The sequence below is a fragment of the Brassica rapa genome, unplaced genomic scaffold, assembly GCF_000309985.2.
Source record: "Brassica rapa cultivar Chiifu-401-42 unplaced genomic scaffold, CAAS_Brap_v3.01 Scaffold0681, whole genome shotgun sequence".
Taxonomy (NCBI): Eukaryota; Viridiplantae; Streptophyta; class Magnoliopsida; order Brassicales; family Brassicaceae; genus Brassica; species Brassica rapa.
In genome coordinates, this window is record NW_022610621.1 from 20001 (window position 1) to 30000 (window position 10000).

Sequence of the window (10000 nt, forward strand, 5' to 3'; positions counted from 1 at the left end):
CACGTGGGCTGTCTGTTCAGTACACACAGGACGTCCGTCAGCACACGCAGGACGTCCGTGGCTGTCCGTGTGTGTCCGTGTGTCCGTCAGTGCACACAGGACGTCCGTCAGCACACACAGGACGTCCGTCAGCACACGCAGGACGTCCGTCAGCACTAGGGGTGGGCACTTTACCCGATATCCGAAGTGGCACCCGAACCCGATCCGAAAAACCCGAACCAAAATCCGAACCGAAGTAGCAAAATACCCGAACGGGTATTGAATAAGGAGAGATTGGATACCCGAACCCGAACGGATAATACCCGAACCCGAATGGATATCCGAAGATAACCGAACATATGTTAATTAACCATATATTTCTAGTTTATATCTCTCATTTTATATAAAATATTTATATTGATACTACACATACTTTAAGTTCATATGATATACATACAATTACGGAAAAAATGATTTGTTAATCACTTAAAATGCATGTCAAGTTTTTTATTTCAAAAATTAACAAAAACTTACATAAAAAAAAACTAAATTAATGCCTTTTTAGTTTTAAAATGTTATGTCCAAATCTATTAACCATTCAATCATTTAAAAATAGAAAATTAGTTAACTAAAAGTTATATTTTTAAATACAACAAACTTGAGAAATGAAAATTTTAATTTTTTTTTTCAAAATCTAAATATCCGAACCCGATCCGAATTAACCGAATCCGAACTAAAAATACCCGAACCCGACCCGAAGTACAGAAATACCCGAACGGGTTCTAGACCTCTATACCGAAATACCCGAAAATCCGAAATACCCGACCCGAACCCGAACGGGTACCCGAACGCCCACCCCTAGTCAGCACACGCAGGACGTCCGTGGCTGTCCGTGTGTGTCCGTGTGTGTCCGTGTGTCCGTCAGCACACGCAGGACGTCCGTCAGTACACACAGGACGTCCGTCAGCACACAAAGGACGTCCGTGGCCGTCCGTCAGTACACACAGGACGTCTGTGGCCATCCGTCAGCACACACAGGACGTCCGTCAGTACACAGAGGACGTCCGTGGCCGTCCGTCAGCACACACAGGACGTCCGTCAGCACACGTAGGACGTCCGTGGCTGTCCGTGTGTGTCCATGTGTCCGTCAGTACACACAGGACGTCCGTCAGTACACACAGGACGTCCGTCAGCACACACAGGACGTCCGTGGCCGTCCGTCAGTACACACAGGACGTCTGTGGTCGTCCGCCAGTACACATATCAGCATGCTGGCCCTTCCTGTGGACTGTTCGGGTGATTTTGGCCCACGTGGGCTGTCTGTTCAGTACACACAGGACGTCCGTCAGCACACGCAGGACGTCCGTGCCTGTCCGTTAGCACACACAGACTGTCTGTGGACTGATCCGTGTACTGAGCTCATATCAGCATGCTGACCACACATATCAGCATGCTGGCCCTTCCCGTGGACTGTCCGTGTACTGATTTTGGACAACTGATGCACCATGTCAGTACACATATCAGCATGCTGGCCCTTCCCGTGGACTGTCCGTGTACTGATCCGTGTACTGAACATATATCAGCATGCTGACCACACATATCAGCATGCTGGCCCTTCCCGTGGACTGTCCGTGTAATAACCCTCACGAGCAGATATAATTTTGGTCAAGAAAATTCTTTAAGATCAGTTTAAAGATTGATCGATCAGAATTTAAATAAAAATCGACACTGTGAATTAATCTCGACGGGGCTGTCTTTTGGTCGAAAAACTATCTCTTGATGGTTCTGGTCGAGTGTTAATTATTATCGTTGATTTTTATTCATGCTGGGTGAGTTTATTCAGAGCAGGACGAGATTCGAATGATGAAAAATATTTAGTCGAAACAGTCCAGAAAATATCGACAAACTCTTAAAATTATTTCTGAACAGTCACATGCTTTGCACCTTCTAGCGTACTTGCTTCCTCAGTAATTAGGTCACATGACCTACACCTACTTGCTTGCCTGCTTGCTCATTAGAAGTCACATGCTGGTCACAAGCTACTTGCTTCAGCTGCTTGTAGCTTTCTTCATGGGAAGGAAAAGTTCAGCTGCTTGTGCTGCTTGGTGTGCTGTAGCATGTCACCAGCTGTCTAACCTCATCTTTGTCTTTTGTGGGAGCAAACCCTCATCTGAAGCAACTCCTTATTATATAAAATACCCTCTTCTCTCCTCTGGACGTTCATAACCTGCAAGAAAAACCAGAGAAAAATTCAGAGAGAAAGAGAGAAAGAAGAGAGAAAAATCTGTGAGAAAAGATTCATGAAAAATTCAGAAAAATATTCAGAGAAGAGGAGTGAGCATGGAAAACTCTTTCTCACCATCCTGTGACTTTAATCAGTGAGCTTTGGAGTGTTTAAGAGCTGAAGATTTGGTGTCCTGAAGTTGAGAATCACCTATGTTCTTCAGCCTTTGATTTTGATCGGTTAATTCGTGGTTAGCTTGAAGATAGACAACCAGTCAAGTTTAATTAGTTGAGTAAAACCGATGGCCAAGGAGAGTATTCGGATCAGCCGGATCCTTGTGATGGTTCTGAACCGAGAGTGATCCAAAACTGAAGTGTGATTAGCTTGAGCTCGAGTCTAGTCTTCCTTAACCAATCTCATGGATTTAAAGGTGAGTCTAGATAGATGATGAATGAATTATGAATGAATATACATGATTGCATATTGAATACGGTTGATTAATTAAGAATTAATCATGAATTAATTAAGGAATAATCATTGATTAATTAAGGATTAATCATGGATTAATTAAGGAGTAAATATGGTTTGATTGATTAAGTATTATTCCTTAATCTATATTTATATATGAAGTATTTATCTAGTTTAAATACTTAAGAATAAGCAAGAATAATTCTTTGAGGTTATCCCGAGCCTTAGTACTTGTTCTCAAGTACTAATCTATAAGTATTATATTAATAAGTGTGAATCATGTGAAGTCTTATTGTATACTCACTCTCCGAAAGTCCCGCATTGCCGTGAATTGGTCCTGCGATATGGATCAAGGTCATGAAGACACGATGATGGGGTCGCACCCTGGAGGCCGTGTAACTGCATGCAGCGTTGGATGTTCTATCTTGGAATATCTGATGGAGATGATGGTTATATTTATTCCCGTTAAGTTCGGTTAGCCTTGGTGGTTTTCCGGGTTTAGCATATATATATATATTAAGAGTATGAGTGATTGGCGGGTATCGTGGAGGTGATGTTTAAGATAGATTCACATGGATGGATTGAGAGGCCTTATATTAATTATGGAATATAATTCCACTGCATTCAAATGGTGTCGATTGCTCGGGATACTATTGATATGTGTTTGGGTGTGGGATTAGACTCACTGAGTAAACTAGTTACTCATGACTCATTTGATATGCAGGTAACCAGTAGGTGGGAGACCTTTACTCTAGGACGGGAAGGAACGGCATTAGCCAGCGGTAGTTTTATTATCCTTGCAAAGTCATTTTGATATATCTTATGAATAAGATTTGTAGACCGAAAACCTCGAGGTTAATTTATAACAAATTTTGTAAGATGATTTTGAATGATATATAAATAATGTTTTTTTTTAAAGTACGGGTTCCATATGATATTAGTCCTTGTCCAGACGAACTAACTATCAGGTATTGCTTTCTCGGGTTGAAAAGCCTAGAGTGGTATCCGATAGGAGCGTTGGTGTTCTTTGATTGTTGGTCTAAGGCGATCGGAAGTTATCTGAGAACCTCAGATCGACCATCGAGGAACATCGACCGTGTCATTTCCGGTCATCTATGATCGGGGGTGTCACAAAGGTGGTATCAGAGCATGGTTATACGATGCTAGAATGGGACTTGTTTCAAATGTTTTTCGAGTCAAAATGAGTCGCAAGGATAACTAGGATATGCTGGCTTGTTGCTTCATTTTAGGATAGATAGTCATGGGTAGTTACCTAACAGTGATATTTCATAGTAGAAGCACCGAGACAAGCTTGAATGGATGGAGCGTACTTACCGAGGTTATTATCATCATGATCAAGTTTGCTACCCTCATGGTGGGGTTCACTACCTTCCTGCTAGAAGTCAATAACCTCATGCCTTCCTGCCGTTTTTCTGAGTTTTAGTGGGGATGCTAATACTTTAGAGAGATTTATGGGATATAATTGATACATCGAATACATCTCCGGACTCGTGTGTTATCGATGTCAAGGTGGGTGTTGTTTGTGATCCGGTTCAGAGCGATTCGACTACACTTGATCACATAGATGCACTTATTATTCCGGTTTCTCAAGTCTAACCAGCTCATGCTAAGACGTACAAGCACCACAGCCATACAAGCATGATTTCTTAAGCATTTGTTTCAAGCTTAGCGTTGGAGGAAGAGATGGTTTGACTGTATTACAAGATGATGGAAGCACCAGAAGCATTCTGTTTGCAACGGAATATCATGAAGCTTATGATGCAAAGAAGAAGAAGTTGGGACCATAAGATACTGAAGAAGGACTAAACCGTTAGAAGTATACTTTGGCTTGAGGCAGATTTGGGATCCAACACTCAGAGCAGAATATTCACGTGGCCGTTGTTCAGAGAATTACAAGAAGGATTTGGCAGCAAGCTATTTGGAGATGAACGCTATGAGTTGTTGGTCGAGAGTCAAGAGTTACTTCAGAGAGTTGAGTTCGAGTTGGACAGATTTCATGAGTTCAGGAAGTAGTATTTTCTACACAAGCATCGAGATACGTGGTCGAGTGAATTGGATTCATCGATTATGGTTTGGAGAATAAGCAAAAGATCATACGAAAAATCTTTGGGAACTTAGCCAAGAATTTTGGAGTAGATAAAAGACCATGGAGTTTCAAAGCTTCGAGGAGATGTTAGAGTATGACGTGAATGTTAAAGAAGCTATTATTGCTGAAGAGGTTAACCAAGTCATGCAGACCGTTTATTTTCCAACCGCTGCAGATCAAAGGTCAGTTTCAAGAAGTGAGTTAAGTAAGTCGTTGGGGATGATTTTGGGTGTACATTTCATCAGATCAAGATCGAGGACCTTGAGCCGTTATGGTTGTGACTAGCAAAGACAGAATGGTCGTGATTGTCAAAGTTTGGGAAATCCTGGAACGTTTGCATCATTCGCGCTTTGGTGGTTCTTGTGAAGAGTTAGGAATTTAGGTTACCCTTCCTCATGAAGTTACCCGATCTACGTTACCTATACCTAAGATAACACTTGTTGAACTAGTCCGATTTTCCTTACCGTTAGTCCACATCCAAGTGTTAGGCTATTTGGGTAGAGCCTACACTTTATAGTTGCCTGGACCGTCAAAACCTCTAAAAGGTCCAATCACAGGTTTGCTTCTTATCCCATTGCGTGTTGTGTGCATTTTAAAAATTTATGAATGATTAAATAAATAAGTGAAGGAGTGATCAAGGTGTCGTATGAGACCTTGCCTATGGACGGAATTTTCCGCCCATATTGTGTTTGATGCGGGAACAACACATAGATGTAGTTCTCGGGTAGTGTCATTGTTTTAGGAAGGATTCACTTTAGTGAATTCAAGTACACTGTTCTTATTCGTGGAAGTACTGGCTGCCATTTAGAGTTATGGTATGCCTTCGTATCCCATCCCCATTCCTTAGTACTTCCATTAGAGCGGTTTGTTTCTATCTAGAGTGAGATTGGCTATCTAGTTATCGAGCTCAATTAGGATGTTGTTGAGGAAGGAAGTCTTTGAGAGAAGACCAGTTACCGTTGGCTTGCAATGGTATTCTACTAAGTGTTGGAGCCTCGCTCATATCAGTCTGGAGAGTTGGGAACCTTTTGGGAAATGGTGAAGTGGCGTATTCCATTATCATCATAATTGGGCGGAGAGAAAATAACAAGAAGCAGAGTATCGAGGACAGTTAGATAACTAGGGAACATGAAGCTATGTTTAAGAAAGTGGAAAATTTGTTGACATCCAAAAGTAACCCGTCAAGTATTCTGGTTGAACCTTGATTCGCTGCAATTGCCTAGGCATCTATCCAAGTGGTTCTAGCCAAATTCAAGTAGCAGTCAGAAGATTTGTTTGGAGAAAGGTTTTGTTCGACTTAGTTATTTTCTGTGGAGTGTACCCATGTCAGTGGTAAAGAAGAAGAACCAGAGTTTGCGGTTATGTTCGAGTATAAAATCAAGGACGTGACCATCAGGGTCAAGTATCAAGTTCTAGAATTGAAGAATGGTTAAGATCGGTTGCAAGGCGTAGTTTTATTCCAAGGACGTTTGATGGACGCTTCACGTTGTAGTAAATATTTCTGCACGGAAATTGGAAGTTAGATCCCTTAGTCAGTAAATGGAACAAGGAGTTGTTGCATATTTACAAAAGATCGCTACTACTACATAATGGTCGTACTCAATTTCAGTTATCGAGATTCGAAGTTCTGTGGATTGGCCGGTTACCATCAGAAGTTTGTTCAAGAGTTAGAAACCATATCCACCAATGAGTTGATCGACTGAGAATGGTGTTACCTTGGAATGGAGTAAAAGTATTGATGAAGTATGAAATTAGTTAGAGGAAGTATCTACGTCTATGCATATCTTAGACTTGCATGAGCCTAACCAGCCATATACTACTACATGGATGTATTATGTGTTGGTCTAGGTGAATGCTAATGCAAGACGATATGGTAATCATTTATGCATCAAGGGAGCTAAGGAAGCATAAGGAAAACTATTTGATGCACAAGTTGGGGTTGGTGGCAGTTCTGTTGCACATCAAATTTAGTGATCATTTCAATATGGGGAAAGGATGCAAGTTTTCACTGATCAAAAAGCCTAAGGAAGAGCAAATATTGCTGCTTATGCTTTAAGAGGAAGTGATATTAATGATGATATGGAGTAGGATCTCAAGAATCATGAAGCGGAATTGGGAGTGATTTATTTTGCTGCCTTATATGGAAAGAATAGAGAACCTTCAAGATTGCAAGTAGAAAATCAAGATGGCTTATTCATTCGTATTTGAGGAACTCAGTTGAAGGATGAGAATCTAAGGAATTCATAGAAGGAACTGGGTGAAGAGAATTTCGAAGAATAGTATGAGGACTGTGTCATGTACAAGTTCATAAGATGGAGATGTGGGAGAAGGAATCCAAATTCAACCTAAAATTAAGCAGATGTGAAGTAAATCCCAAGGAAGATTGAAGAGTGCAAGGAAAAAGGTATAACCATAAGGCATATGGGGATGCTCAAGTTGTTAAGAGATCAGAAGATATATTAACAGAGAAAGTGTGAAGTCATCATACAAGAGTACTTCGTTGGTAAATCAAGTTTGGTATAGGCGGACTTGTTGATTCCTCAGTTACTAGACAGAAGAAGGAAATCAGAAAGTAATAGAACAAGACTTGGATATGCGAAATTTCAGTGAGATTGAGTCGTTCAGAAGTTTTTGAAGAGTATCTCAGATAGATAAGAAGGGTATGGAATACTGTAAGGGAAATCATTTCTGGAATAAGTGTGTTTGTGTGTATTTGAGAGTGGCACCCTTGGTCTGAATCATGTTAGCGTGATTGATCGTGCATGTTCTTGTTTGATTGTTGCACGGTTAATCAAGTTAACATTGACCAGACTGGAGATGTTACATTCACGTATGGCACATCACCTCACGTTCCAAATTTCATGTTGCTGTTATGGGAGAAAGCCAGATAAAAAAGGTTGAGAAGTGATAGTCTATAGATACAAGATTGTTAGAAAAAGTATGCAGACCGCAGTTGACAAGAGTTGTGCAGAGTAAAGAATTTGGTTATCTTGAAAGTGGCTGCTCATAAAAGAAAGGATCGGTTGGGAGAATCAAGGGATCAACCATGAGTTGTTTTGATATGGGCAGATTAAGATAAGGTCAGAGCTAATATCCAGAACTCCTTTCAGAGACTGTTCAGTAAAGAGTGTACAGTTACGTTTTCAGAATTCGGGGACGAATTCTTTTGAGGGGGGAAGAATGTAATAACCCTCACGAGCAGATATAATTTTGGTCAAGAAAATTCTTTAAGATCAGTTTGAAGATTGATCGATCAGAATTTAAATAAAAATCGACACGGTGAATTAATCTCGACGGGGCTGTCTTTTGGTCGAAAAACCATCTCTTGATGGTTCTGGTCGAGTGTTAATTATTATCGTTGATTTTTATTCATGCTGGGTGAGTTTATTCAGAGCAGGACGAGATTCGAATGATGAAAAATATTTAGTCGAAACAGTCCGGAAAATATCGACAAAACTCTTAAAATTATTTCTGAACAGTCACATGCTTTGCACCTTCTAGCCTACTTGCTTCCTCAGTAATTAGGTCACATGACCTACACCTACTTGCTTGCCTGCTTGCTCATTAGAAGTCACATGCTGGTCACAAGCTACTTGCTTCAGCTGCTTGTAGCTTTCTTCATGGGAAGGAAAAGTTCAGCTGCTTGTGCTGCTTGGTGTGCTGAAGCATGTCACCAGCTGTCTAACCTCATCTTTGTCTTTTGTGGGAGCAAACCCTCATCTGAAGCAACTCCTTATGATATAAAATACCCTCTTCTCTCCTCTGGACGTTCATAACCTGCAAGAAAAACCAGAGAAAAATTCAGAGAGAAAGAGAGAAAGAAGAGAGAAAAATCTGTGAGAAAAGATTCATGAAAAATTCAGAAAAATATTCAGAGAAGAGGAGTGAGCATGGACAACTCTTTCTCACCATCCTGTGACTTTAATCAGTGAGTTTTGGAGTGTTTAAGAGCTGAAGATTTGGTGTCCTGAAGTTGAGAATCACCTATGTTCTTCAGCCTTTGATTTTGATCGGTTAATTCGTGGTTAGCTTGAAGAGACAACCAGTCAAGTTTAATTAGTTGAGTAAAACCGATGGCCAAGGAGAGTATTCGGATCAGCCGGATCCTTGTGATGGTTCTGAACCGGAGTGATCCAAAAGTGAAGTGTGATTAGCTTGAGCTCGAGTCTAGTCTTCCTTAACCAATCTCATGGATTTAAAGGTGAGTCTAGATAGATGATGAATGAATTATGAATGAATATGCATGATTGCATATTGAATATGGTTGATTAATTAAGAATTAATCATGAATTAATTAAGGAATAATCATTGATTAATTAAGGATTAATCATGGATTAATTAAGGAGTAATTATGGTTTGATTGATTAAGTATTATTCCTTAATCTATATTTATATATGAAGTATTTATCTAGTTTAAATACTTAAGAATAAGCAAGAATAATTCTTTGAGGTTATCCCGAGCCTTAGTAGTTGTTCTCAAGTACTAATCTATAAGTATTATATTAATAAGTGTGAATCATGTGAAGTCTTATTGTATACTCACTCTCCCGAAAGTCCCGCATTGCCGTGAATTGGTCCTGCGATATGGATCAAGGTCATGAAGACACGATGATGGGGTCGCACCCTGGAGGCCGTGTAACTGCATGCAGCGTTGGATGTTCTATCTTGGAATATCTGATGGAGATGATGGTTATATTTATTCCCCGTTAAGCTCGGTTAGCCTTGGTGGTTTTCTGGGTTTAGCATATATATATATATTAAGAGTATGAGTGATTGGTGGGTATCGTGGAGGTGATGTTTAAGATAGATTCACATGGATGGATTGAGAGGCCTTATATTAATTATGGAATATAATTCCACTGCATTCAAATGGTGTCGATTGCTCGGGATACTATTGATATGTGTTTGGGTGTGGGATTAGACTCACTGAGTAAACTAGTTACTCATGACTCATTTGATATGCAGGTAACCAGTAGGTGGGAGACCTTTACTCTAGGACGGGAAGGAACGGCATTAGCCAGCGGTAGTTTTATTATCCTTGCAAAGTCATTTTGATATATCTTATGAATAAGATTTGTAGACCGAAAACCTCGAGGTTAATTTATAACAAATTTTGTAAGATGATTTTGAATGATATATAAATAATGTTTTTTTTTTAAAGTACGGGTTCCATATGATATTAGTCCTTGTCCGGACGAACTAACTATCAGGTATTGCTTCTC